This window comes from Solanum dulcamara, chromosome 11 (genome assembly GCF_947179165.1).
Source record: "Solanum dulcamara chromosome 11, daSolDulc1.2, whole genome shotgun sequence".
Taxonomy (NCBI): domain Eukaryota; kingdom Viridiplantae; phylum Streptophyta; class Magnoliopsida; order Solanales; family Solanaceae; genus Solanum; species Solanum dulcamara.
In genome coordinates, this window is record NC_077247.1 from 57,561,814 (window position 1) to 57,589,148 (window position 27,335).

Here is a 27,335-nt window from a genome sequence, read left to right on the forward strand (position 1 = left end):
CTCATATATCAAAAGGATATAATTTGAAAAAAAGTATTAAATCAAATAAAATATCTGAAAAGGGAGAAAAACGTGGTTTAAATCTGGAAAGCAATTAGGAGTCCGTTTGGATTGGGTTTAAGTTGGTCAAAACCAATTTAAAGTCATTTTTAGCTTTTGGACGTGTTTGTCTAATGCTGACTTTAAGCCATAAAGTTCTTAAAGTCAGTCAAAAATGAAAAGTTAGGATTCCTATTTTTTTTTTCCAAAGTGTTTAAAGTCATTTTCTTTGATCATGAAAATTACTTTTATATCTCTTATATTATAACTAAATTTTCAAACTATCTTTTTTTATTCTTTTAATCTTAAAATTCACATCATAAAACACTTTTATCCAAACACTCAAGTACTTATTTATAAAAATAACTTTTAGCACTTCAATGTTCTAAAACCACTTCATACATAATTTTTTTTTTTTTTTAAATCGGCTCTAGCTTAAACCGAAGCTAAGATATTATGCAACCGATTCTATTTATATACCACCGCTCCAATACATTGCCATTTATTTACACGCCTGAAAACAATAAATATTGCTGCCCTTCTTCTTCGCTTGCTCTGTCTCAAAAATGTCGATATTTTCCTGGAATAATGCCGCTCCAAGTAAGTAAATATTCATCCCTTATGCCTTTAATATTGTCATGTGTTTCTGGGTTTTCTCAATGTAAGTAAATTTTCTTGATAACTGAATCTTGTGCTTCTCTGGAATCTTGCATGTTGGTTCCAGTTACTTGATAGATAGTTTATGTGGTCTCTCCATATCCATGATTCTTGAAAACAACGATTTTCTCTCCAAACACACTTTTTAATTTATCCACTTTCTTGCATTCTTGCATATTCTTGATAACTGAATCTTGGCATGTTCCTCTCTCCTTCTTCTTCTTTTCTTGGTTCCGTGTTTATGCTTTCTTTGCGGGTCTTGCATATTGGTTCTAGTTAGTTGATATATTGTTTATGTGGCTTAATTTATCTTTTTAATCTCTTTCTATATATTGCCAACACTTCTTACTTTCACCAATTTTCCATGGTTTATTATCGCCAAGAGTACGTTCTTGGTATTAATTACTACACCAGGTGGATAGATTATATTGGGTGCACTCGGATTACTCTGGAATACTAGTAGTATTCTTTATTAAACTGTTCTTGAAAAAAAATAACTGTCCTTAGACTGTGAACAATTAAAGTTTAGTTTTAAAGCTTGGTGCTATCTTTTGAACCCCTTTAGTTTTGACCTAATTAAAAAATTTGGAAAACCTATTGTCACGGTATTTAATTTATTCATCTTATGTTGATTCAAATTCTGCTTCTTCAAATATGTAATTGCTACGACAATATGCACATAGTAGTTGTCTTCTTGATTCCTTTAATTAGGTTGATTAAAAAATTCTTTGGTTACATAATTAATATAGTGATTGACTGTGTTTTGACGATCTTTTGACAGCTTCAAGTCCGTCATTTAGCAACATGAACCTATCTGGCTCTACATCCGGAATTCAACAGACCAGCAACTCCAGTGTGTTTGGAAAAATAACCTCATCTCCTTTTGGTGGTAAAGACTTTTGTAATGACATTTTTCAGCTTGCATGATCACATCCAAACCAAAAAGAATAGGGTGTGGAATTTTCTCAGAAAAAAAGTCACTATCATCAACATATTTTCTTTGTGCATATTAACATGTCTTATCAATTGAATTTTCCATAAAATGCTCTCTCATATCTGTCTAAATACGCTCAGAAGAAAAACCACTTAAGCTATTTGATGGGAATAACCTATAGACACTATTTGAAACCTATAGACACTATTTGAATATGTTGTTCCCGTGATTTCTCTGCCAAATGGATTAAGTACAGCTTTCTTTCTCGCCTGTGGTCCAGGTGAGGATTGGCATAGAATGTAGATGCTACACTTAATACTGCCAATTTCATGAAAGGAGATATCAAATTTACTTTTCTAGAGCAGTGAGGCGGCTTTGGAATTGGTTGAAAAGCTAAATCTTCTCCTTTGGAAAGTACCTGTGCACATTGAGCTGTATCTTCTCCAAAAATGTTAAAAGTAATAACTGCAATACCTCAATGGGATTTTTTATGGTGGGTAGTGTTATTGCTTATTTCTTAAACCGATCTTGAGCCAGCTATTGATGCTTGTAGTTGTGTTTAATTAGTGATTAGGAAATCAATTCAATCTGCTTTCCTAACTGCAGGAACGTTAGCCTTTAATGCAGCAATGAATGCTACATCTGGTCAAACACTAAACGTATCTACGGGCTCGTCCACTTTACCGATATTTGGTAACAAATATGACGTTAATAGTGTGGCCAATGAACCTCTGGTGTGGTCCAGGGATGTCAATGCCTCAGACTTCTCCATACTTGGATATCCAAGAGCTCCTGCATTTGGTGTTTCAAGCAACTCACATTAAGATTTGATTCCTACTCCTTTGGGCAACCAGCAGTATCCATGTCAGGGAGCAAAGGTTTACTTTATTGTCCATTTTCTCTTGTATTGGAGCAGACTAATCAACATTTTGGGGGAGAATTTTGTTCTTTAATCTATATGCTCTATATTGATCTGAAATCCTTGGTGACCTTTTATTAAATATTCCCAAGTACTATTTATTCCTACATATTTTTGGATATAGATGTTTTCAATCTTGATCAAATTTGCCAGGAAAAGAAAGCACACGACCTTTTCTCAAGAGCTCTGGTTTTGGAAACTCAGCATTTGACATTAATCAGAAAGGAAGTAGAATAGCATCATATATTGCAACTCCAGATAACAAAATCACAGGACCCGATGGTGGAAAAATTCAATCCATTTGTGGAATGCAGACTTATAAAGATAAAAGCCAGGAGGAATTGAGGTTTGAGGACTACCAATTAGGTGATAAAGGCATCCTTAACTTGTTCTCTTATGTGGATTCAGATTATGCTTTTTCAAATATGTTATTTCTAACATTTTATGTGCATATCTTCCTGTAATTAAGTTAATTAAACAAATTCTGTGGTCTCTGTCCAAATACACTCAGAAGAAAGACCACTTATGCTATTGCATGGGAATGATCTACTGACACTCTTTGAATATGTTATTCCCATGATTTCTCTGCCAAATAGATTAATTAAGTACAGCTTTCTTTCTCGCCTGTGGTCTAGGTGGGGAATGGCATATATAGATGCTACACTTAATAATGCCAATTTCATGAAAGGAGAGATATCATATTTACTTTTCTAGAGCAGTGAAGTGGCTTTGGAATTGGTCGAAAAGCTAAATCTTCTCCTTGTGAAGTAGCTATGCACATGGAGCTGTACTCTTCTCCAAAAATGTTTGTAATAACTGCAATATCTCATCGGGATTTCTTATGGTGGGTAATGTTATTGCTTACTATTTCTGGAACCAATCTTGTGCCAGCTATTGATGCCTTGTAGTTGTCTTTAATTAGTGATTAGCAAATCAATTCAATCTGCTTTCCTAACTGCAGGAACATTAGCCTTTAATGCAGCAACGAATGCTACATCTGGTCAAAAACAAAAGATATCTCCGGGCTCATCCACTTTACAAACATTTGGAAAGAATTATGACATTAATAGCAGCGTGGCCAATGAACCTCTGTTGTGGTTCAGAGATGCCAATGTCTTAGACTCCTCCGCATTTGGATCTCTAAAAGCTACTTCATTTGGTGTTTCAAGCAACCCACACTTTGGCACCCCAATATTTAATTCCTATTCCTTTGGCCAACCAGCAGTATCCATGTCAGGGAGCAAAGGTTTTCTTTATTGTCCATTTTCTCATGTATTGGAGCAGATTATTCAACATTTTGAGGGAGAATTTTGTTGATTAGATGATCCGATTGATATAAGATTATATACCGTTCAATGTGCATTATTATATGCTCTAATATTGATCTAAAATCCATGGTGAGCTTTTGTTAAATATTACTAAGTACTATTATCAAATTTGCAAACCAGGAAAAGAAAGTACAATACCTTTGCTCAAGAGCTCTGGTTTTGGGAAGTCCGCATTTGTTATTAATCAGAAAGGAAGTAGAACAGCATCATACATTGAAACTCCAGACATATATTGAACAATACCCAATGGTGCAAAAATTCAATCCATTTGTGGAATGCACACTTATCAAGATAAAAGCCAGGAGGAGTTGAGGTTTGAGGACTACCAGTTAGATGATAAAGGTATCCTTAACTTGTTTTCTTATCTGTAGTTAACAAAGAAATCTACCTCTACCTTGTATTTCATTAACCTTTTTTTATTCTTCATGGATGAATTTGCAGGTCAGCAATGTGGTTCTTCATGTGGTATTTTCGGCACACAGGGATTTGGTGTCATCGACAACACACAGCCTTTCATATCACCAGTATTTAACCAAGCAACTGTTGATCAACCTTTTTATTCCCTTTTTCCAAGTACTTTTGGAGTGAAGAGCAGGGGTTGACTCACTATCAAATGAAATTTCTACAGCAACAGCATCTACCCCATTTCCGAAGTCACAGCAGTCCATTTCCCATATATTTCCCCCCAATACATCATTGTTAAACTCTTGTGGCACTGGAAGTAGAGTGAAATTTAATGCCTCAGTTGTTTCTTTTTCTCCATGGATCCGTTCAGGGCAGTTTGCACCTTTCAAACCAGCTTCCAATTCTTCCACTACTTCCACGTTTTCTCCATTAAGGAATCCACGGTCTTTTTCAACATCTGCCCCTGTATCTCCATGTTCAGTCTCACCTTCCACATATCCTTTGTTAGCAAAGCCATCCACCCTTAATTTTGATCAAAAGAACTCTTTTTCTCCCATTCCTGTTTTAACTACAGGAGGCGCTCCACAATCCACATCATGCTTGAATTGCCTAAAGCAGTCTCAGCCTACTCCACCAGGACTTTGTAATGTTTCAAGCACTCCACTTGCTGCGAGTCAAAATACTGTAAGTGTTTGTGAACGTATATGCAATTAGATCTCATTTATATATCCTCTCCCATTTCCTTTCTGTCAGAAATAATATAAAAGGCACCTTGTGGTCCATAAAATCGGTGAAGCACTTCTATTTTGATGTTGTACTTCTAAGTTGTTGCTACTCTTGCAGCCTCTGTTCTTTGGTCCTCTGCAGCCAGAAATGACTCCTAAAGTTGGAGCAACACTTCCAACAACCAACGCTTCTCACCCATCAACAGGTACTTAGTGCAGTATGTCTTGCTCTTTTTGAAGTTGATAGTATGTTGGATTCTAATCCATGTAACTAATCCTCCCGACACCTGTTTTTTTAAGAAGGTGCTAGTTGCTCAGAAATTGGACAAGGAGTTTGTCAGCCAAGTATCAATGACCAACAGTGAGTATCAAACTTAATCATCTATTGTTTTACTTTACTGCGTGTGTTATTAAATGCCTAATTTTGACTTCTAGACTTTCCTGACATTCTTTTTATTTCCGCTGCCTCAATTATTACTCCAGAGTCCTGTTTTAACCTGATCGTTTTATTCTTCTTCTGTCTCTTATTTTTCTTGCCTCTGTGATCCTTTTATTTGTACTTTCTCATGCACCAGCAATACCTAAACATATTTTCAGGTATTACTTTCTGAGAATCAAGGAAGTGAATCCGTCACCAAGTATGCCTCCTGCTGAAACACAACCTTCAGTCCCAATCTTGGTTGAGCACCCTAATTTGGCTACATCCATCTTTATGGAATTTCTAGTTTACCTGTAAGTTTCACATTTTGAACAACTAATTATTGTTGCTGGATGCATTCATTGGTCTCAAACAAAGTATCATACTTGTTAGAATAAGAATAGGTTTCATTGAAATTTGTTTACTTAGCTTTGGGATGTGGGGCAGCTGCATTTCTTTGTAAGTTTTCATTCCGCCTTTACTAAGAATAGGCAATTTTGAATTATTTTATAGTCGAAATAAACATAAAGTTAATTTTATTATTATTATTATTAATTTTTTCTCGATTTATTTCAAAAGTTATATTAATATGAGTGTTATTCAGAGGTCCCTTGTTTGGATGATCTCTGGTGAAAGACAGGCTTCTCAAATAAGGAGTCTCTATCTGAAACTATTTAGCAGCAAGAATTAGCTTTCTGTGATAAGGAAACCAATATGGGAGAGGTGGTGGGGCGGATGTATGGTGACACTATTCTTATACAAGACACAATGGGCGAGTAGGTACTCATCCTGAAAAGCAACTCTACTAAGCCCTTCTTTGTGAAACCACTACATAGTAATTTGCTTTCTACATAAAAGATCCTTTGTGAGGATATGATTGCTCTTTCTATACTTGATGAAGACAAAATATAATATAGATAAATCGACTGAAACATATGATAATTTGAATGCTGAGATTCTTAATGAATTGCTTGCTTCCTTGTCAAGATTGGACAAAAAATGTGTAGCACTTGAGAATAATATTTGTTTCTCACACTTTCTCCTTGATTTTGCCATTGTATGTCTATTACTAATTTCTTTGTTGTAGTAATTTCTCGCGTTTCTTCAACTTTTTTTGTTTCCACGTCAACTACTATTACTTTTGTTGCTTTTTTAGTTTCATGTTCTTTAATTCAGTTTTTTCTCCAATTTGTGGGAGTTTTATTCCTGCGTCTGTACAACATGTTGGATACTTATTCGCAAGTAACTCCTATTGGATTTCTTTATTTCATACCACTCTTTCAATTGTCTTCATCTTTTCAAGGTATCACAATATTACGTATGATTTTCTTGCACTTTTTGCACAAATCTTCTTCAAGCTCAAACTGGGTATCCATTTTTCTTAAACCTCTTCGTCTCCTTTTTGCTCAACCTGGGTATCCGTCTTTACTATCAATTTGTATGCCAAAGTGGGTTGCTTAACAATTGATGATAAAACCCTACAACTATTTAGACATATGTGTGTACATATATATACAGACACTTGATGCATGTGCCTTTTCATGTTTTCTTGTTCCATTTCCGTTTGTGGGTCTGCAACTCTGTGTAGAATGTAAACATGCTTGATTTTGAAGATTCAATTTATCTTTTTGGGAACCTTTTATGTAGTTGATTTTTGTATTCTTCTCTGGGCTAACTAACAGGAATTGCACTAGAACATAGATTCAATTGATCAAGATGTCACCTACAACTCTAAGAGTAACTTCACAATTGTGGAGGGGAAGGTAAATTTGCACTTCTATGAATAAATATAACTTCTAAATTGCAATTAAATGTGTTCAATCAATATGAAATGACTACATTCATCTACTTTTATGTCTACTTTTATAGCTATGAGTTTTGACAGTGCTTCTGACATTGAGAAGCGAAGTAGATCTCAGATATACCACTGTTTTGGTTGAACCTAAACTGTCCTAGATCTTTATATGATTTGCCTTTGGAGACTTCAAAGACCTTTGTGGAATTTAAGGTGAGATTTTTTATTGGAGTTTATGATTTAATTTGTTTTCGGGTTGGGAAACGAATGTGAGGCTTTGGATTTATTTTATAGAATTGAGTTTGTGTTAGTGTTTTTGTTTTGTGAGAATTGGTTTGGGTATTTTTTCAAAACACCTAATCATTTTTTGGAACTTCAATATGGGGGGAATTAATAAGTTAAAACTGGCTAAACATCATTATTTATTACTAATCATATAGGATTTCAAAGTATAAAAGAGGACCTCCTGATCGGCAAGGTTGTTGCATTACAGTTGCTCTCGTAGAACAAAATAATCTCCCTTTTTTATATGGGAGAGCAATACAAAACCACATTTCTAGCTTCTTTTGGTTGCAAAACCAAACAGGGCCAATGTTTACAAGGATGTGTCATACTTATTTGTTTTGCTGATTGGAGTATTGTATTTCGTATTACAATGTGTTTGCTGTTTTCCAAGACTGACAATTCTTCCAGTGTGAACTTAGTCTCCTGGTTTTTGCTTACCCAATCATTTCTGCTTCCCTTTAAATGGATTTTGCGTTTTTTCTGAAAATTTATGTCAATTATCATAGATCAGGGTACAGAGGTGGCTCATATTCTCAGATTGAAACATATCATCGACAATGAGCCTGATATTTGAGTGGGATCAGGGTAGAGAGGTGGCTCATATTCTCAGGTGACAATAGAATATACGGTAAATCTATAAGTAGGCGAAATACAATTCGCATCTCTTATTTAATAGGTCAGGGACTATCTTGATACTAACAGCTAGCATGATCTAATATTGGACATTAGTCAAGCACAGAGTGGGGAAACCACCTTAGTTTGCTTATAGTGAAAACATAAGAAACTGAATAGCACTGGAAGATTAGGCTAGAGAAGTTCCAGTAGATTGGAATCTTACCAGGAAAGTTGATGTTGTTGTTAGAAAAATGACCAGAAAGAGGCACTTCACTACAGGAATAATCACAGATAAGAGGCATGATGTTGTGGGAACGCTCCTCGGAAAGAGGCACGACCAGAAGATCATCGGAAAAGAGTCACGACTCTGTCAGAAAGTTATAGGAGAATGATTGTCGGAGAGAGGAACATCGCTAGAACTGTTACTGGAAAGAGGTCTTCTTGACCAATTGCCAAAAAGAGGCATGCTCTCTCTGGAATGACCACTGGAGAGAGATGTGATACTGAAGAGAGAAGGGCACCGAAAGTAAAGGGTGCCGGTCTTTGATGGGTGAGAGGGTGGGTTGTTGCCTGTTGGGGAGCAGTAACGCTAGTTGCCAGTATTGGCTAAGGCTGCCTGCCAGTAGGTGTAACCTGTATTAGATACAGTCCACATCTTAGAGGAACTAGCTTTGTTTGAACACTTTAACGCTACTCTAACGTTCTAACTGTTTTAATAAATACTAGCAATTATTTAATAGAATGTTAAACAGGTCTTAAATCAAAGGTCTCCTAGAGGCAGGGAAACATATTTTGAGAACTTCTCCAGGTGCAAAACTCAGAGCAAGGCATAACAGAGGTCAATTTTTTTGTCAGGAGATTCAGAAAAATCTTCATTAACCAAGGACATTCTAGATGAAGACGATCATCTTATGGACTTCGTTAAACAGACTTTAAATTATGGTTCTGGCCTGCTGTCCTTTAGTCCAGAACTGTATCCTCTGCCACCAGATCCTTCCGCGGGACCAGATTTTAAGATGTTAATCCTTACATCGCTAAAAATGGGATTGAAACTTCTGTTAAACATGAAGTTGGTGTCACGTATAATTTTGGAAAGATGATACATAATCTCTTGGTTCCTTTCATAAATAATTTAGAACAAAAGGACTGCTTGTTCCCAAATCCTGCAAAATTTGATCTCAATTTTTATGCTTGTTCTAGAGAGGATATGGGCATTATAGGAGGACTTGATCTGTGCGACGTTTATATTTCAGGTCCTTCTGAATTCAATTATGATGGAGATGATTTGTCACATATACATTCTCATGGTGAAGAAAATTTTAATAATTATTTGATACCACAAGCTATGCTCTCACCTCTAGGATGGGGACACGCATAAATGAATTGATGCTGGAAATCGAGGTAATACAGATGGGCTTATAAGGAAGAAGGAGAGTAGAAGGAGTCATTCAGCTCCTCCATTTTACCAAGGCAAGAAGAACTTCGCCGCGAGTGAGTCTACAAAAAAGGCAGAAGTATTAAGACTGCTCATGATGTGCCACTCATGCCAGGTAATTTGTCCTTGAGTGCTTGTTTGTGTTAAATAATTAACGACGACAGAAAATGTGTGCAACTAATTTATGTTCTTGTCCATCATGCAGAAGTTAAAGCTGTAAGGAGATTGCATCATTCTGCAGAAGCTTTCTGCTCGGAGCTTCCTCAGCAGTCTTCCCATTAATGTGATCAATCTTCCACCCCAAGTTGTGGTGACGGTGTATTCTCTGATGAAAGGTAATGTTATCAAATATCTTGGGAGGGTTAGGTCTCTTTCTGATATTATCTCAATCAAATATGTTAGTAATTCACACGACCTGATGTTTCTCTCTTCAGGCCAAGTGTTATAACATCTGGAATAGCTAATTACAAACTCAAGTGGAGTGCAAAGGTACACACGATGGGGCGTCAAAAGAAAATAAACCTTCCTGCCATTTGTTCCTGACCTGAATAGGAGCTGAATATTTCTTGAGCATGTTTCAGCTATTTAGCTTCATTTCTTTCACCCACTTTGCAAGATTATCTTAGACTGCATTCTTATTAATCATGAAAGCATTAGAGATTACAATGTCTCTTTCTAAGTCTCCTAGGCCACATAATCTCTTTCAAATTCCATGTTGCTTATGTTCTGATCTTTTAATTCATGCCTAACATTTTTTATTCATATTTTTAGAATTTGCACCAACAAAAACTCAAAGTTTCTTAGATTCTAGGACAAAATGGAGGGACTTCCGTCCAGAGGTTACAGTTGAGTACCTTAGCTATATATATCTCAGATGTTTTTGCAAAATCTTCTCTATTTTGTTAAGATGGACTTTTACCTTTTCCAATATGAGATGCATAGTGGTATTGGAACACAAAATCTTAAGAATCAAGATACTATACTTAATGTCACTTCTGGCGTCTTGCATTTTGTTGGTGACTCATTGGTTCCTGATACCATTGATATGATACCACAGATAAAAACTGCCTGGAGGGTGCCAAAGTTCTCCAACAGGTTGATAAGAAGTTTATTCCAATGGTGAACTTGCTATGATTGATCAGGTCTATTATGGCCTTTGCATAGTCCATGATGGCCATTCTTGGTTTCTCATGAATTTCCTTATAATTCATTTACTTTAAACGATTTTTTCTCTTGGGATTGTTTGGTTGGACTCATTAGCTAATATAAATCTTAGCATAAACTTCCGTATAAATAGTATCACATCTATTGGTCGCGTAAGGAAAAGTAATATCCGCATAACTTTATAGCTTTCAATTAGCCGCATAAGAAAAAATAAGCTTGACATAACTAATGCAACATTTTATTGGCGGTATTTAACTGTCGTTATTAATATCCTTATGACTTATGCAAGAATATATGTATTATTTTATGTGGGATAGATTATGGAATAAAAACACATTTGTCAACAATGCAAGGATATGAGCATTTACAGGAAAAAATCCCCTGTAATGTAGATAGTCCTTGCATAGCATTATTTATTATTCACCACGTAACAATCCCCACATTGTTATTTGAGTCTTGAAGCTTTTTATAATAAGTAACATTGATTTTGAGTGTTTGACCACCCTTTTGAAGGTCATGCCTGAAATTGGTTACCGATCACTACACAACTATGCTGACCAAATTCAAAACTGGGGTTGGATCTGCAACATTCCTTTCTCAAGCTTCAAGATCACTTTACACGTAAGTTACGATCTTTGTTTAGATTTTTATCACACTACCAGTCTATGGAACTTGATAAAAATGTCATTTACCAGAACGTCCATTGCACTAAATTTTGCAACGTTCATTAAAGTCAAACCTAGCTCTGAGCATGAAGTTAAATGTTTTGGTTAAAGCTGGAATTAAAATCTGATTCACAAGTAGCCAACGTCTGTCACACTTCTTGCAGTAACATTCTCTAATACTTGTCTCTGTCATATTATACATTCAAAAAGTTAAGTACATGTAAACCATTTGCAAATCAGTCTTAGAAAGGAAAAGTATAGTACTGATTGTAGTTGTTAATACAGGATTAGTTGCTCACCTACATTCTCAAACCTTTTACTACACTTTATAGCTTATTCTCTTCAACATTCATATTCCTCCATCTGATGGATATATGTCTGTCTAAATGTGGAAAACAAAGCATGACAAGCTCTTCTTCTTCGGCTACTTATTCCTTTTTGAGGAATCAATAACACAATTTATATCAGTTCTGTGCTCCATCTCATTGATAGCAAGATGGATTTTTGAGGGTTTAAGGCTTTCAAGTGTCATTTTGCCCATTGTTGCCCATTGTCTCTTAAGGTCCATTTTATGTTTTAATTGGGTTGATTATAGCAAGTGAATTATGAAATGTAACTTTTAAGGAAAGAGGTTTTTGTTCTTATACCATCAGTAACAAGACAATGCTAGAGGTTCTCTCTTTTTGTAGCTTGAATAGCTTTGAGCTTAATTTGGAAGACTGTTCATGACGTCATTCATGTTTTAGGAATACTCTACTAGCTAACAAGATTATCTTGCACGTATTTCATAAGAAAAACGGTTGTTTTCTTAATAGTACCGTAAAATCTCTATAAATGCATATGCTTGGGACCGGAAAAAAATATTCATTTATCGAGATTATTAGTTTATCGATAAATGCATAAAATATTTATTTATCGATAAATAAATATTTATTATTTTAGAGAGTATTTTGCAGTATGTGCCATAAGAAAGAAAAAAAATTGAATTAAGAATTTCAAAAGTTTAAATCTAGGAAATTAAAAAGTGTAGTCTTTGCATATTTATTATTTAAATCTAGGAAAGCTAAACGAATTTAGTGAAGTTTAATGTTTCTAATTGTATTCATGTATATAGAATATGAAGAGATTTTATGTTAACTATAAAAGGAAAAATCTAGGTGTTTAAAAATCATAATTCAAGTATAATGTCTTTTCATCATTTGAAAGGCGTACAAAAATCATCTTTAACCAATAAAATAAGAAACGCAATATGTGAGCATAAGAAAGAGAATTCAACTATTAGCTAAAAAGATTTGCAAGCATGGATGAAACAAAAGTTTGATTTGACTATTAGTCAATCAACAATATCGCATACTTTCAAAAGGTCGGCAGAGTATTTGTCAAATGAGATGAAAAATAGCGATGCCAAGAGGCATAAACCGGCAAAATACCCTGATTTCGAGAAAGTTTTGTACGAGTGGTTTCTTTAAATGCAAGAGAAAGTAAACATGTCAGGGGAAATTATCCAAGGAAAAACAAAAGATCTTTTCCTGAAAATGTATGGTGAAGTTAATCCAGAATTCATCTTCTCTTCTGGTTGGTTAGAACGTTTCAAGTCAAGATACGGAATCAAGTCTCACAGACGAAGTGGTTCAGTTATCATGGTGAATATTGAAAACGAATTGCCTAGCATACGGTCAAAACTAGATCAGTTTGAATTGAAGGATATTTATAATATGGATGAAACTGGACTATTTTATCGATTGAAAGCTGATCATTCACTTGCTACGAAGTAGCTTGAAGGTCGCAAAAAAGACAGAGATAATTACTCTTACTCTCTGTTGCAATGGTGATGGATCCGACAAAGTACCATTGTGGATTATTGGTAAGTTTGCAAATCCTAGATGCTTTAAAAATGTGAACATGAACGATTTTAATTGCATGTATAGATCCAACAAGAAAGTTTGGATGACTGGCTTGCTTTTCCAAAAATATGTTGGCTGGTTTGATAAGAGAATAAATGGCAGGAAAGTTTTGTTAATAGTAGACAATTGCCCAGCTCATCCAAAGATAGTTGAAGGCCTAAGAAATGTAGAGTTGTTTTTCTTACCTCCTAACACAACGTCTAAGATTCAACCATGTGATGCTGGAATTATTCGAGCATTCAAAGCTCATTATCATCGTCTTTATTTCAGCATCCTACAAGGCCTTGAGGTTGAAGCACCAAATACTGAAAAAATTAATGTTTTGAATGCTATTAATTTTTCTAACTTGGCTTGGAATTTTGATGTGAAAGAAATAACAATTGAAAATTGTTTTCGGCATTGCAAGATCCGATCGGAAGAAAACAATGTTCCCGAACCACAAGTTGGTGAATTACTTGAAGGTATCCAAGAAGTTGGTGAATTAGATGAAGGTATCCAAGAATTAAATGATGTCATCTCTAATTTAGCCTACAGAAATGTAATGGATGTTGAACATCTTTTGAACTACCCTAATGAGAATGATACAATTATGGAACCACCTACAGAGGAAGAGATTATTCAATCTGTAATGAATAATGATGATGAGAATGATCCTGAACAAGATGATAGTAGCATTGTCTCACATGTATCGTCAAAGGAGGCATTTCAAGTAATGACTACATTGTCAAACTATTTGGTACAACACGAACAAAATATTCCAGAAATTGTGTTCGCTCTTGAAAAAGTTAAGGATGAGATTAATTTTGGTTTTGATGGAAAGAAAAAACAATCAACTATAGAATCATATTTTAAAAAGAAATAGTTATTAGTCTAGTATTATTGACTGATTTAATATATATAAATTTTTGATGTATTCTAGTAATTACTTTATATTTTTCTGGTCCTTTAATACTTTATTTTTAATTATTATTTAATGCATTTAACGAGAATATTACCTTAATATAACTGGCCCAAGTCGGGACCAGAGAAAAATATTCATTTAGCGAGATTATTACTTTATCGAATATTACTTTGTCGAGGTTTTACTATACCGATTTCGTGTATTTTGGGTGTTGATCTAACTGATGTGGACACTAACTAGCTCTCATATTTTACTCCTTCATTTAAATGTAATCTTTCTCATGGAATCTTGCTTATGTTCTTGCTTAAATGCCATTTCATGTATAAATAATGTATTTGCAACCAACACCTTACTGATACAGATGGATCATAAATAGTACCCCATCAGTGTATCGGGTCCTGAATAACAAGTCTTGCAGGAGTAAATTAATCTTTAATTTTTGAATTTGGAGCCACCTTGATGCCCCCCTACACATGAAAAAGAGAAAGAATAGCGAATTAGAGCCAAACGTGATTTAAGATATTTTTCTTTATACCTAATGACTTTGTTTTCATTTGTGTTGGAACAATAACTCCGATATTGTTGGAGTGGAACAAATGCAGAGGAATGAGGATCAATATATCAGGCCAACTAATTTTAGGGGTGAAGAATAGCTGATGGATTGATTCATGATGTTGCCATTCTATTTATTTATTTCGTAGGTACAATTATGTTTCGAGATGCATAGTTGCCTTCAGAATGTTTTGTCATTGTTGAGGAGTTGAAGCAGACTTCATTGTGCAGCAAAGCGACTAAGATCAATCATATCCTAGTGTTAAAAAGCTCTCGAGGCTTTTGAGTATACCTAATTTGGTTCTGCTTGCTTAACTACCAAGCAATAATTTCGTTCTGAAGATACCCTGTTTGCGATCACCACATTGAAGGACAATCTGGATCCGAAGCACGGTACATCTATACATATTCAATATATAAATGTATGTACTAAATGTTACACTTGCTTTTGGTGGAATCATCTCTCTCTCTCTCTCTCTCGACACACACACATGCACATACATACACAAAAATTAATTTCCTTATATCACATTTACTTTAAACGATTGTTTCTCTCAGCACAAACTACCGCATAAATAGTAAAACATTTGTTGGCCACATAAGAAAAAATAATATCCGCATAACTATGTAGCACTCAGTTATCCGCATAAGAATAAATAAGCTCGACATAACTAATGCAACATTTTGTTGTCCGTATTTAACTGTCCATTATTTATATCTTCATGACTTGTGCCAGTATTATTTAGATAGGTTATGGAATAATAACACGTTTGTCAACAATCCATGGATATGACTATTTACAGGCAAAAATTCCATTTAATGTACATAGTCCCTGCATAGTATTACTCATTCATTATTCACCGCATATTAATCCCCACATTATTATTTACCACATAACAGATTTAACATTATTATAACCACATAACTAATACTTTAACAAATAATGTCTTACTCTCTTGTATTTGCAATTTTGTGATATTACTGAAGAAATGAAGAGTGATGTACAATGCTTTATCTTTTGCTTCATCACTTTGTGACCGTTTGGTGGAGTATATTCTTGTGTAGAAACCTAGGTCCATGGCAAAATAAATGTGTGTTCCTTTTTACATAGTCAAGGTTTATGATATTTCTTTTAATCCTGGCATTTATCTTCGTTTAACATTACAGTCATTGTCATGTTCTACAGCATGCTGCAGATGAGCGAATTCATTTTGAAGAACTGCGTGATAAGGTAATGATTGTGTAAAAATTCATTGAAGTTTCATTTCAACTTGGAATCTGTAACTAATTGAATTGTACGATTATTTTGATAATAGATAACATTGATTTTAAGTCTTGTGGGGATGTCTTGAAACTCTTTATCATAGGTAACATTGATTTTTGAGTGTTTGACCATGCTTTTGCAGGTCATTCCTGAAATTGGTTACCAATGACTACACAACTATGCTGAACAAATTCAAAACTGGCGTTGGATCTGCAACAATCGTTCTCAAACTTCAGGATCATTTACCAGGTAAATTATGATCTTTGTTTAGATTTTCATCACACAACCAGTCTATGGAACTTGATAAAATTAACATTTACCAAAAATTCCGTTGCACGAAATTTTACAGCATGCTTTAAAGTTAAACCTAACTCTGAGCATGAAGTTATATGTTTTGGTTGATGCCGGAACTTAAATCTGATTCACAAGCAACCAACATTTGTCACACTTCTTGCGTTACCATTCTCTAATACTTGTCTCTGTCATATTAAATTTGTATGTCTCAGTCTCTATCCCTTTCTTTTTTGATCCATTGCGTAACAATGGAGTAATTTTTTGGATCAAATTATTGACGGCGACAACATTTTTAAATCCAACTATTAATTGAGTTCATTTTTTGTTCATTTTTTAACTAGTTTAAGGATATTTTTGATCGTTTTCTGAATATAAAAAGATATTATTTTATTTGATTGATTTGAACTATAAGATTGGTAGGGGAAAGAAATATAAGATTGTCACATGAATTGAGAGAAAAGTGCAATAATTAACATTTCATGAAACTAAAAAGGAAAAGAAACGTTTTCCCAATTTGGTTTTATTTCATGTGCCAAATACCCATATAATATATTTAAATTATACATTTCCTTGCTATTTTGGCAATTAATTTCATAATTGACTAACGAGATGGAAGAATCATCTAGGATCAAATATAATACTAATTAATTTTTTTTTGTGAAATTTATATAAATAGATTGTATGATATTGATGGCCTAAGCACTCAATAGATTGAATGACTTTATTTGTAAGTGCTAAGATCAAAAGTTAGTAGGGAAATAATTTACGCTAAGGTCTCTAAGCAATTATTTAATAAAAAAGAAAATGACTGAACAATGACAATTAGGAAGTGTGTGCTTCTGTGATCGAACATTAGTTTTGGATGTCATACAAAAATTGTAAATTTATTAATATTTAAGTTAAATAAAATAATATTAAATATTTTAAAAGTTTTAAAATGAGATTATGATTGTTAGAGATAGATGTACAAATCAAGTGCGAATTCGAAATAGAGTTACTTGAGCTAAATTGTAGAAAGTCTTCCGCTGATCTGTCTGCATTTTTCCAGAAAGAACTTGTTGGCTTTTTGAAGTTACATACATTGGTATTCTCAATTTTCCCACCGATCAATCTGCTCAAGTAATGCTACTGTTCTTCCCACCCATTAAAAAGGAATGAAGGAAAATTTGAGAACTCGTTGAACCCTAAATCAGATTATCTTGGAATTCTTGGAACTCGTTGAACCCTAAATCAGATTATCTTGGAATTCTTATAAGTAGTGTACTCCTAGTTTGAACTTAACCCACTTTCCACCAGGTATCTATTGCTATATAGGCATTGGGACCTGCTATGTAAAGGTGGATGACAATGGTAAGTTTTAGTTTCTTTAACATTGATCTAATACATTTTGATGTGCAGAAAGTTCTGCTCAATTTATTATTTAATTCATCATCTGAAGTTGTACTTTCTTTTGAAGGATGTGGTGTTTCACGAGATGGACTGGTGGTGATTGGAGAAAAATATGGTGATCTTTTTGCAAAATGTTGGACTCCCACCAACTTTTCTATTGTATTGATGTTGCTGTACATTATTTCTTTTGCCTGACAACTATGATGTTCATAACTTGGACTGATTGTTGTAGTCTATAGGATTTCATTCATTACTCAACTGTTTGACGGTTTGTGTTCATTAGTTTTTTTTTCCGCAGATGTTCTTTTATGTATTGTTTTGTGGTTTTACTTGTATTGGGCAAAACTTGTATGGCTGTACACGACACAAAATATTGATGCTTACATTTTGGTTTTGCTTTTATTGTAAGATGTTCATGTACATCTCTTTCCTGGTGCTTCATTTGCAATAAAATACTTTCTTTACCCATACCGCCTCCCAAAAAGAAAAGGGGTAGCTTTGGGGGGGGGGGGGGAGAGGAGAGAGAGAGAGATGAAATATATTTTGGTTCTTAGGTACTTTTAGCCCAGCTTATGGAGACATTGACGGACTCCATGTTCTATTGTAATTCAGGTCAGTAGTACCTTCTAATCGATCTGCTCTGCTATAAGTAATATGCTCATGAAACCAAAATACAAATATAGATGAGCCCTTCTTATCTGTCTTCCAATAAAAAATATGTACTCGAGATTGAGCACATATAAAAACCAAGTTGTACGTGTTATCATTTAACAAAACCTTTAAATGTAATTGTGTTCCTTATGTCTTCAGGAGTCAGAAAAAGGATACTGGCATGTACCAACTGCCTCACAACTTGAATCTGAAGAGGAAAGGATGTGGTTGTACATTAGGTGTGCTAATTCACCTATGGCAAATCAAAATTCTGCCAGTGTAAACATATGTAAGTGCCTTTTACCCAAAAAATGGTAAATGGATATAAGATAGTCTTTTGTGAAATCTGACAGAGTGACCAAGTGACCTAAATGCCAAATTTGGCTCAAATATCCTCCAAAAATTCCATGTACATGTTGAGAATATCATATTCTCAATCTTACTGATCCCCATTCCTTGTTCTTGTTTTCTAGCTAAAAGAGTGAGATATCAAAAAGGACACTGTATATAGGATTTGAATGAGTAATTTGAACTCAAAAAATTTCAGACTTGTTGTATTTTCAAACTTCCCCTCCCCAACTTTATGAAATCTCAATTACTTATAAACTGATGTGTCATATACACCTTTCTATTTGTTGTCGGTTCTTCTGTTTTGTTGTATATGCAATATTGCGTGAAAGAATAGTTGGAGACTCTCTAATAAACAACTTTTGAGATGGAATGTTAAAAATAAACTTCATTTTAAGGTATCAATGTATTGGTAAACTGTTGTCTAAAAATCAACAACTTATGGGAGCTGAATCAGGTTCCACCCACAGGTATTTCCAATCAGCTAATTAATGTGAAATCAAATCCATGACCAAATCAGCAATAAAACACCGACGTGCACTTCAGAAATCAAGCAGAAAACTTCCCAAAATTCAAGATGTGGCAAAATCTATTCTGAAACACATGAACGGCTGAAAAAACAAAGGTAATTCCAGTGAGCTTCGTGATTCCAGATTTCTAGCAAGTTCAGTTCCTTATCTTTTCTGAATTTCATGAATACCTGTTAATTTTCATATGCAACCAATTGTGCAGTGGCTATGTTCTTTGTTATTTTTTACAGACGGTGGCTATGTTGCTCAAACTTCCAAACAATGTTTTGCTCACTTTCTCTAAATTACTTCCATTTCTCATTCCTTTACTTGCAATCTGCTTGGTTGATTTACTTCACTAATATCATCTTTTTACAAGTTTTCAGTGGTAAATTGGTGGCGCTTTTGCATCTCATATTAATGACTACTTTTAGGATTTGATCCACAAGGTATTCTTGGATTAGAAAAAATTCTGTAGTCACAAGATATTTCTCTTTTGGACACATGTGACATGCTTAAATCTGATCCAGGTTTTGCAGCAATTGGTTAGATTGAGAAATAGAGTTCTGACGGCGAGCAATTAATGGAAGTGTTATAGCTGCGTATCATAGTTTCTGTAAACTATACACAGATTTGAATATTTTTTGTCATGTATTCTTCTATATATTCATATTATTATAAGAATGCCCCCGTGATTGTTCTTATCTATTTTTTTGCATTACAGGAGTTACATTCTTAGAAGTTGGTCTATCTAATATTCTACCATCCAAACAACTGATGTGCAACATCTTCGAGGTAGGTTCTCTTTTCATTAATATGGAGATCCAGATTAGCAATGATGTGGCCTACTAGAAGTTAAATTAATATGAGTGTTGTTCAGAGGTCCCTTGTTGGATGATCTCTGGTGAAAGACAGCCTTCTCGAATAAGGAGTCTATCTGAAAACTATTTTGCAGCAAGATTTAGCTGTCTGTGATAAGGAAACCAATATGGGAGAGGTGGTGGGGCGCATGTCTGGTGACGCTGTTCTTAAACAAGACGCAATGGGCGAGTAGGTAGTCATGCTGAAAAGCAACTCTACTAAGCCCTTCTTTGTGAAACCACTACATAGGAATTTGCTTTCTACATAAAAGATCCTTTGTGAGGATATGATTGCTCTTTCTATACTTGATATTATTTCCTTAACTGCGGCAGGTAGGGAAATTTGTACAGCTGATATCAACATTCTTTGCGGGCTTTGTCATTGCATTTACTAAAGGCTGGCTTCTCACACTTGTTATGTTATCCATCATTCCTCTACTTGTCATCTTTGCTGGAGTGATGTCCCTCATCCTATCTAGGCTGGTGTCCCGTGGATAAGATGCTTATGCCAAAGCAGCAACGGTGGTTGAACAGACAATTGGCTCCTTTAAAATGGTATGTCATAAGTTTAAATCTTTGTGATGCCCATGCTCTGATGAAATTTATATTGGGAGTAAAACAATCTTTGTTTCACTTTCATTTCAGAAAATAACCACCAGTAGATGAGATGTATCTTGTTTCCTTCTCAGGCTGCATCTTTTACAGGGGAGAAGCAAGTTGTGGCCAGCTATAACGAGTCCCTAATTAAAGATTACCATTCGGGTTCAAATGAAGGGCTGGCAAGTGGATTAGGTCTTGGGTCACATTTTGCTATTATGTACTCCAGCTATGCGATGGCTATCTGGTACGGTACAAGGTTCATCTTGGAAAAAAGATATATTGGTGGTCAAGTTCTCAATGTTTCCGACGCGAAGCTTCTCCACTAAGTAGCAAGGGATTTACTTTTTAAGGTACACTAATTTAACTAAGCATAAATTTGAGAGTGATTATACTAGATGCACTTAGTGTTTTATAATAAACTAATAATAGTATAAGTGTACTAATTCGACGGGGCTCCTCAAAGCTTGCAGTACTGTACTTAACATGTGCAATGAGGATACTGTACTTAAAAAGAGAATAGATAAACCAGAGTAATACTTATAATTCTTTCTATTTCTCCTTTTGATCGATTCGTCCCTTCCCTCTAAGGACGTTAAAATAGGCGGAGCTGGAGAGTTAGTGAGAATTGAGGAGCATAAAATGATTTTTTTTTATTAATCCCTCTCCCCTTTTTTAATTCTTCTTTTCAATGTTGTAGTTTACAGATTCCTCCTTTTAGTAGCTTATTTCTTGAAATGTATTTAGCTTGAAACCATAACTCAAAATTTTATGATAAGTAAATTTATGTAGGGAGAGTTTTCTGCAAAAAGGTGTGATGCTGGTGGCGAATTGGCGATGCATGAGAGGAATGTAAGTTCCAAATTCTTTTTGTATGAACTATATTGATTTCTAAGACAGCCCGACGAACATTGCAAGTGCATGTGTTCTTTATTCTTTAACTTGCTTCCATTCAATTGTTATTAGAGTACGTCCACATAATATTATAGTCTCGTAAGTTCCGTAAAGCAGTTGCCAGTTTTTCAGCTTTTTCTCTTTGGGAACTATTTCTTTTCCAATTTTTTCCCAGAGTACTTGGTTGGATGAATAGGAAATTCTCGATCCATCTTTCAGGTTGAAGCCAAAGGAACTTTCTGTTTAGACGGCTTTTGCTGCAGGATGTAGAACTCCCGAAAATTGGAGAAGTGTAAGAGCAATGGGGGCAGTTAGGCTTGTTTTCAATTTGAAGCTGAAGTGCCAGAAAACAATACTACAAGAAAGGCTCTATGCCTATTCCTAACTTCTGATGTAAGTGCTTAAAAGTTGAAACTGAAGAAAGTTGAAGAGATGTGGAACCCCTATTCTTCACGGTTCAGATCATTTACTTATGTATTTGAACATTTGGAGAAGAGAGCGTGAAGGTGACATGCAAGAAGAAAGAAATAAGAATAAAACTGGAAATAAACCTGTGTTCTCTTTCAGTTTGATAGTGAGATTTCATTTAGTTTGTACCATAGTGCTATGTTTTTTAAAAAAATGAGAATACATAAAGGTATGATTAGCACTCCCTAAATCAGCACCATTTTTTTAAGGGTCACCAATTGGTTTGATCTATGCTATCTTTGTTTATCTCGTTAAATATATACTGACTTTAAGGAAGTTTTATGTTGTGCTTGATTGGTGGGACATCACAACTGATATCTTCTTCTCAGTTGGGAAAAACTTGGTCCATATAGTTGTATGCAACCAATGTGCTAAATGAAACTTACAGGATGACTGATTTATTACTTCAAAATAGCGTTTTTAGTTTACTCTTCTAAAATCTTCGTTCTTTTAAAGTGCATCTCCGTTCTCCAGGTTGTATGTACAGAAGGACCTGAGAAAATTAGAGAACTGGGTGTTTCGTTCGATCATGGGGAGGATGACAATCTGCATCTAGCCCGAGAAGGGGGCCACTCTCATCACCGAATTGTCTATGCTGCCGATATGATAGGTAGAGAGATGGAACGGGCCCTATTAGAGGCAGTTGTTAAGGATTTGAAAACCATTTTGCTATAGTTTTTTCACTAAAGAGATTTTGCATATTTTTTTTCTAAAATAAAATTGAGTTTTATTTTACATGTTCTAGGAATTTGCAAGGATGAGGTATATTGGAATGGTTTTCCCTTAATGCATTGATAGGCAACAACTCTTCAGTTGCATCTGCATTATGAAAGTCGGGTTCTTGATTAGCTTTGGTAGCTCTTCATTTGTATTTTTCCATTGCAAGATGAATTTATTGCAACTTGTGTGAGTATAGTGTTATAAATTATTGTTTTTTTGACCAAAGGCAAATTAATGAATAGAAATTGCACGTGTTTGTTCACTTGATAATCTTGACTAGGGTAGAGAATCTTTTGTTCGTGATCCAATTAGAAGTTTTTTCTCGGGAATTACATATTGTGGCTATTATGCTTCTTATATCCTACTTGACGTTTTGTGTAATGTACAATTTTAAGTTGAAGCTCTAAAGAACTAAAACTTAAGATTGAGTTCATCTTGAAATTGACCTTTTCATTGCAGTTTGAATAATCTTATACTTTTACAAATAAACAAAATCTCTGAAATAGTTGGATCCATGTTTTTTGGATTAAATTTATATTTAATTAAGAAATCTATTTGATATGTATAAAATATTAATTTATAAACTTTGGAATGAAATTTAAAATGATAAATTTCATATTCTGAATCAAACTATGAAAATTGCACAAGTTCATGATGATAAGAAATTTCACATTATCAATGCAAGAAACTCTTTTTATTTTTAATAAATAAGTACTAGAATAAAAATTTACAACAAAAAATATATTTTGTATGAATTAATTTTTCTTTTTCCCGCGTGTATTAACTAGAAAACTATAAAAGAGTCCGCTTATCATATACGCTAACGGCGCATCTTAGAGCACTCCGCGTTATTATGTAATTTTTTTCCGCGTGTTCGAAAACTATAAAACCGACAACACCTGTGCATTTTAGAAATCACCACCATCATATACGCTACCGGCATCTCAAGAGTATGCCACTGGATTGTTCCGGTGACGATGTCCGATCAAAGAGACACCATCTGCTCAGGTAATGCTACTGCTCTTCCCATTATCTTGCTATTCTTCCATCCATTTTAAAAAAGAAAGAGGGAAAATTCGAGAACTCATTATCTTGGAACCCTAAATCAGATTATCTTGGAATTTCTTGCATGCATATTTTAAGGAAATTGTAGTTTTCAAGAATATATTGGCATTGCACATATTAAGGAAATTCAAGAAATTCTTTAAAGAAAATTATGTTGTTATTCTTGCAGTGTGTGTTAAGGATGTTCGAGAATTTGTTTTTATTTTTTTAGGCTCACTCTCTCAGGGGTCATCTTGTATGATTCCACAAGGGTTGTTTAGGGGTTGGTTTTCAACAGCCATCGAGGTACAACCTTAAATCTGTTGCTATTCTTCCATCCATAAAAAAAAGAAACAAGGAAAGTTCGATAACTTGATATTATATTGTCACATTTTCTTGGAACTCTTTAAGAAAAAATACCCTTTCAAAGTTTCAATACTCTCTATGATTTTACTACGTATTGAATGGAAAGATGTGGAGTTGTTCTTGATTTGTCACTAAATGAACACACTCAATTTGACAGACTTTCGTAAACGCCCTCACTGGCCATTTTCCTTTACATGGTCTAGACTTTTTGACTTTGTTTGTTTCTTAAAATTGGAAGATAATACCATGTAAGAGAATGGAGAATTATATGGTTTTTCTTTTCTGATTTTGTTAATGTTTTGAGGATCAGTAGAGGTGGGCTGCTGAGAACATCATAGCTAAGTGACTAACGATGGCAAGTCGTTCTTTCACACAGTTTCAATCGTTTAGACTAATTGCACCTGCGAATTTTTGTGTTGCTTGCAAAAAAGGCAGCGACCGGTGAGGCTCTTCAATGAATTCTTATGTTCCCTTGTTTGCTGCTTCTGATGATGAGGGCGTATGCTTTATTCCCTTCTGATGACGTGAGCATATGGTTTAAAGAGGCGATGATGATTTTTGCCAATTTTATTCCCTTCTGAGCTGATTATTTGGGCATTTGAGGTTATCCGACCTGTATCTTGGCGGGTCATGCCACCAGATTTTCTGGTGATTTTTGCAGCCATGGCGTTGTTGGACTCTCTTTTTGCCTGAGCTTCACACAGATCTGAGCCTAACATTCTCTGTCAGTTTAGGGAAACTAACCGGTTGGGAAAATGAATAAAGAAAAATCTCAAAAGGGAAAGAATAAGGCTACAGATAGTTGATGATTTTTCATTGAATGGGTGATTGCTTCTCTCTGTATTCAGCCAATGATTTTTGCATTACTGTAAGAATCCCAACTATCCTTCTATCAATTTTATTGCAGGGAGTATATTATTAACAGCTTGCTTGGTTTGTTGTTATATATCGTCAAAGGGTTTCTATACCCTTCCACCCTTTTTTTTCTTTATTTTAATGCTTCCGCCAGAGCATTGAATGTTGCCAGTGGATCTGGTGGAAGCGATGAGGGTGATTATAATCAGACGGCTTGAAAGAGGTGATGATGATTTATGTCAATTTTTATTCCCTTCTGAGCTGATTAGTCGGGCATTTGACGTTATCCAACCCGTATCTTGGCGGGGCATGCCACCGGATTTTCTGGTGATTTTGCAGCCATGGCGTGGTTAGACTCGCTTTTTGCCTGAGCTTAAGCACAGATCTGAGCCTCAATTTACTGGACTCCCTTACTGTAAGAAACCCTATAACCCTTTTGTCAATTTTAACGGACGGAGTATTCTAACATCTTCAGGGTACTATATTAACAAAAGTTCTGGGAAATGAATAAAGCAAAAGCGCATAAGCGAAAGAATGAGGCTACAGGGAACTGAGGGTTTTGTTCCAATGGTGGTTGCCTCTCACTGAATCAACCAATGATTTCTCCATTATTGTCTCCTTTTTTGTACCTGATTTGATGCACTTGAGCCGAGGGTCTTTCGAAAATAACCTCTCTGCCTCCACGAGGTAGTGGTAAGGTCTGCGTATATTCTTCTATATATTCATATTATTATAAGAATGCCCCCGGGATTGTTCTTATCTATTTTTTTGCATTACAGGAGTTACATTCTTAGAAGTTGGTCTATCTAATATTCTACCACCCAAACAACTGATGTGCAACATCTTCGAGGTAGGTTCTCTTTTCATTAATATGGAGATCCAGATTAGCAATGATGTGGCCTACTAGAATGAGCAAAAGTTGTATGGGGACAATCCCTGTTGCATCAATATGATTTTCTTTGCATTCGCTCTGATAACTTTTATCTAGGACTACCTGTATTCCCTTCTTTCTTTAGCTACGGTGAGCAAAGATTTGAAATACAAAGTTCCATTCTCTGTTTTTTTGGTACGTTGGACTCATATTACAGGTTGCTACCAATGAAACATTTCATGTCTTCTTGTAATGTGCTATGGTGTGATATCTCCAGAGGTGTGACATATACCTTACTCACATCTAACTCCATTGGGTTGTTATACAATACCAAACACATTTAGAAGAAATGGAATAAGTAGAAGCTAAAATGATTGATATTTCAAATCTTACAAATTATATCATACACATTAGAGTTATGCCCTTGATGAGTTGCAAACACCCAATAGAAGCTATTCTGATACTGTCTTCCTTATATTGGCATTTTGTGGTATAGCTAAATATCCAATGGCTAATTTATGTCTTTTTTCTCGTTTTGCTTGCAATTGGACTCGCTAATGTAAATAGACCCGGTGGTGGAGTAATTCAATCCATTTATGGAATGCAGACTTATCAAGATAAAAGCCAGGAGGAGTTGAGGTTTGAGGACTACCATAAAGGTATCCTTAACATGTTTTCTTATCTGTAGATAACAAAGAAATCTACCTTGTATTTCATTAACACTTTTTATACTTCATGGGTGAATTTGCAGGTCAGAATTGTGGTTCTTCATTTAGTGTTTCCGGCACACAGGGATTTGGTGTCATCGACAACACGAGGCCTTTCAAATCACCAGTATTTAACCAATCAACTGTTGATCAACCTTTTTATTCCCATTTTCCGAGTACATTTGCAGTGGAAAGAACAGGGAATGACACTATCAAATGAAAATTCTACAGCAACTGCATCTACCCCATTTCCGAAGTCACAGCAGTCCATTTCCCATATATTTCTCCCCAATACATCATTGTTAAACTCCTGTGGCACTGGAAGTAGAGTGTAATCTAATGCCTCAGATGTTTCTTTTTCTCTGTGGATCCATTCAGGTCCGTTTGCACCTTTAAAACCAGCTTCCAATTCTTCCACTACCTCCACCTTTTCTCCATTAAGGAATCCATGGTCTTTATCAACATCTGCCCCTCTATCTCCATGTTCAGTCTCACCTTCCACATACCCTTTGTTAGCAAAACCATCCGCCCATGTTTTTGATCAAAAGAACTCTTTTTCTCCCATTCCTGTTTTAACTACAGGAGGCGCTCCACAATCCACATCATGCTTGAATTGCCTAAAGCAGTCTCAGCCTACTCCACCAGGACTTTGTAATGTTTCAAGCACTCCACTTGCTGCGAGTCAAAATACTGTAAGTGTTTGTGAACGTATATGCAATTAGATCTCTTTTATATATCTCTCCCATTTGCTTTCTGT

The 27,335-nt window shown here is 35.0% G+C and overlaps 1 long non-coding RNA gene and 1 pseudogene across 3 annotated transcripts; both read left to right on the plus strand.

Moving 5' to 3' along the window:
• The first annotated feature begins 605 nt into the window (after window positions 1–605).
• On the plus strand, window positions 606–10,689 carry LOC129872747 (nuclear pore complex protein NUP98B-like; annotated as a pseudogene).
• A 9,770-nt stretch (window positions 10,690–20,459) lies between these two features.
• On the plus strand, window positions 20,460–22,424 carry LOC129873722 (uncharacterized). 3 transcript variants are annotated; one of them, XR_008762765.1, is made up of 4 exons: window positions 20,460–20,611; window positions 20,702–21,006; window positions 21,446–21,505; window positions 21,767–22,424. It is a non-coding gene; the product is annotated as an uncharacterized LOC129873722 (long non-coding RNA). The 3 variants fall into 3 exon arrangements; XR_008762766.1 differs by having other exon boundaries at window positions 20,746–21,006; window positions 21,433–21,505; window positions 21,767–22,423; XR_008762764.1 differs by having other exon boundaries at window positions 20,746–21,006; window positions 21,767–22,420.
• Window positions 22,425–27,335: the final 4,911 nt, after the last annotated feature.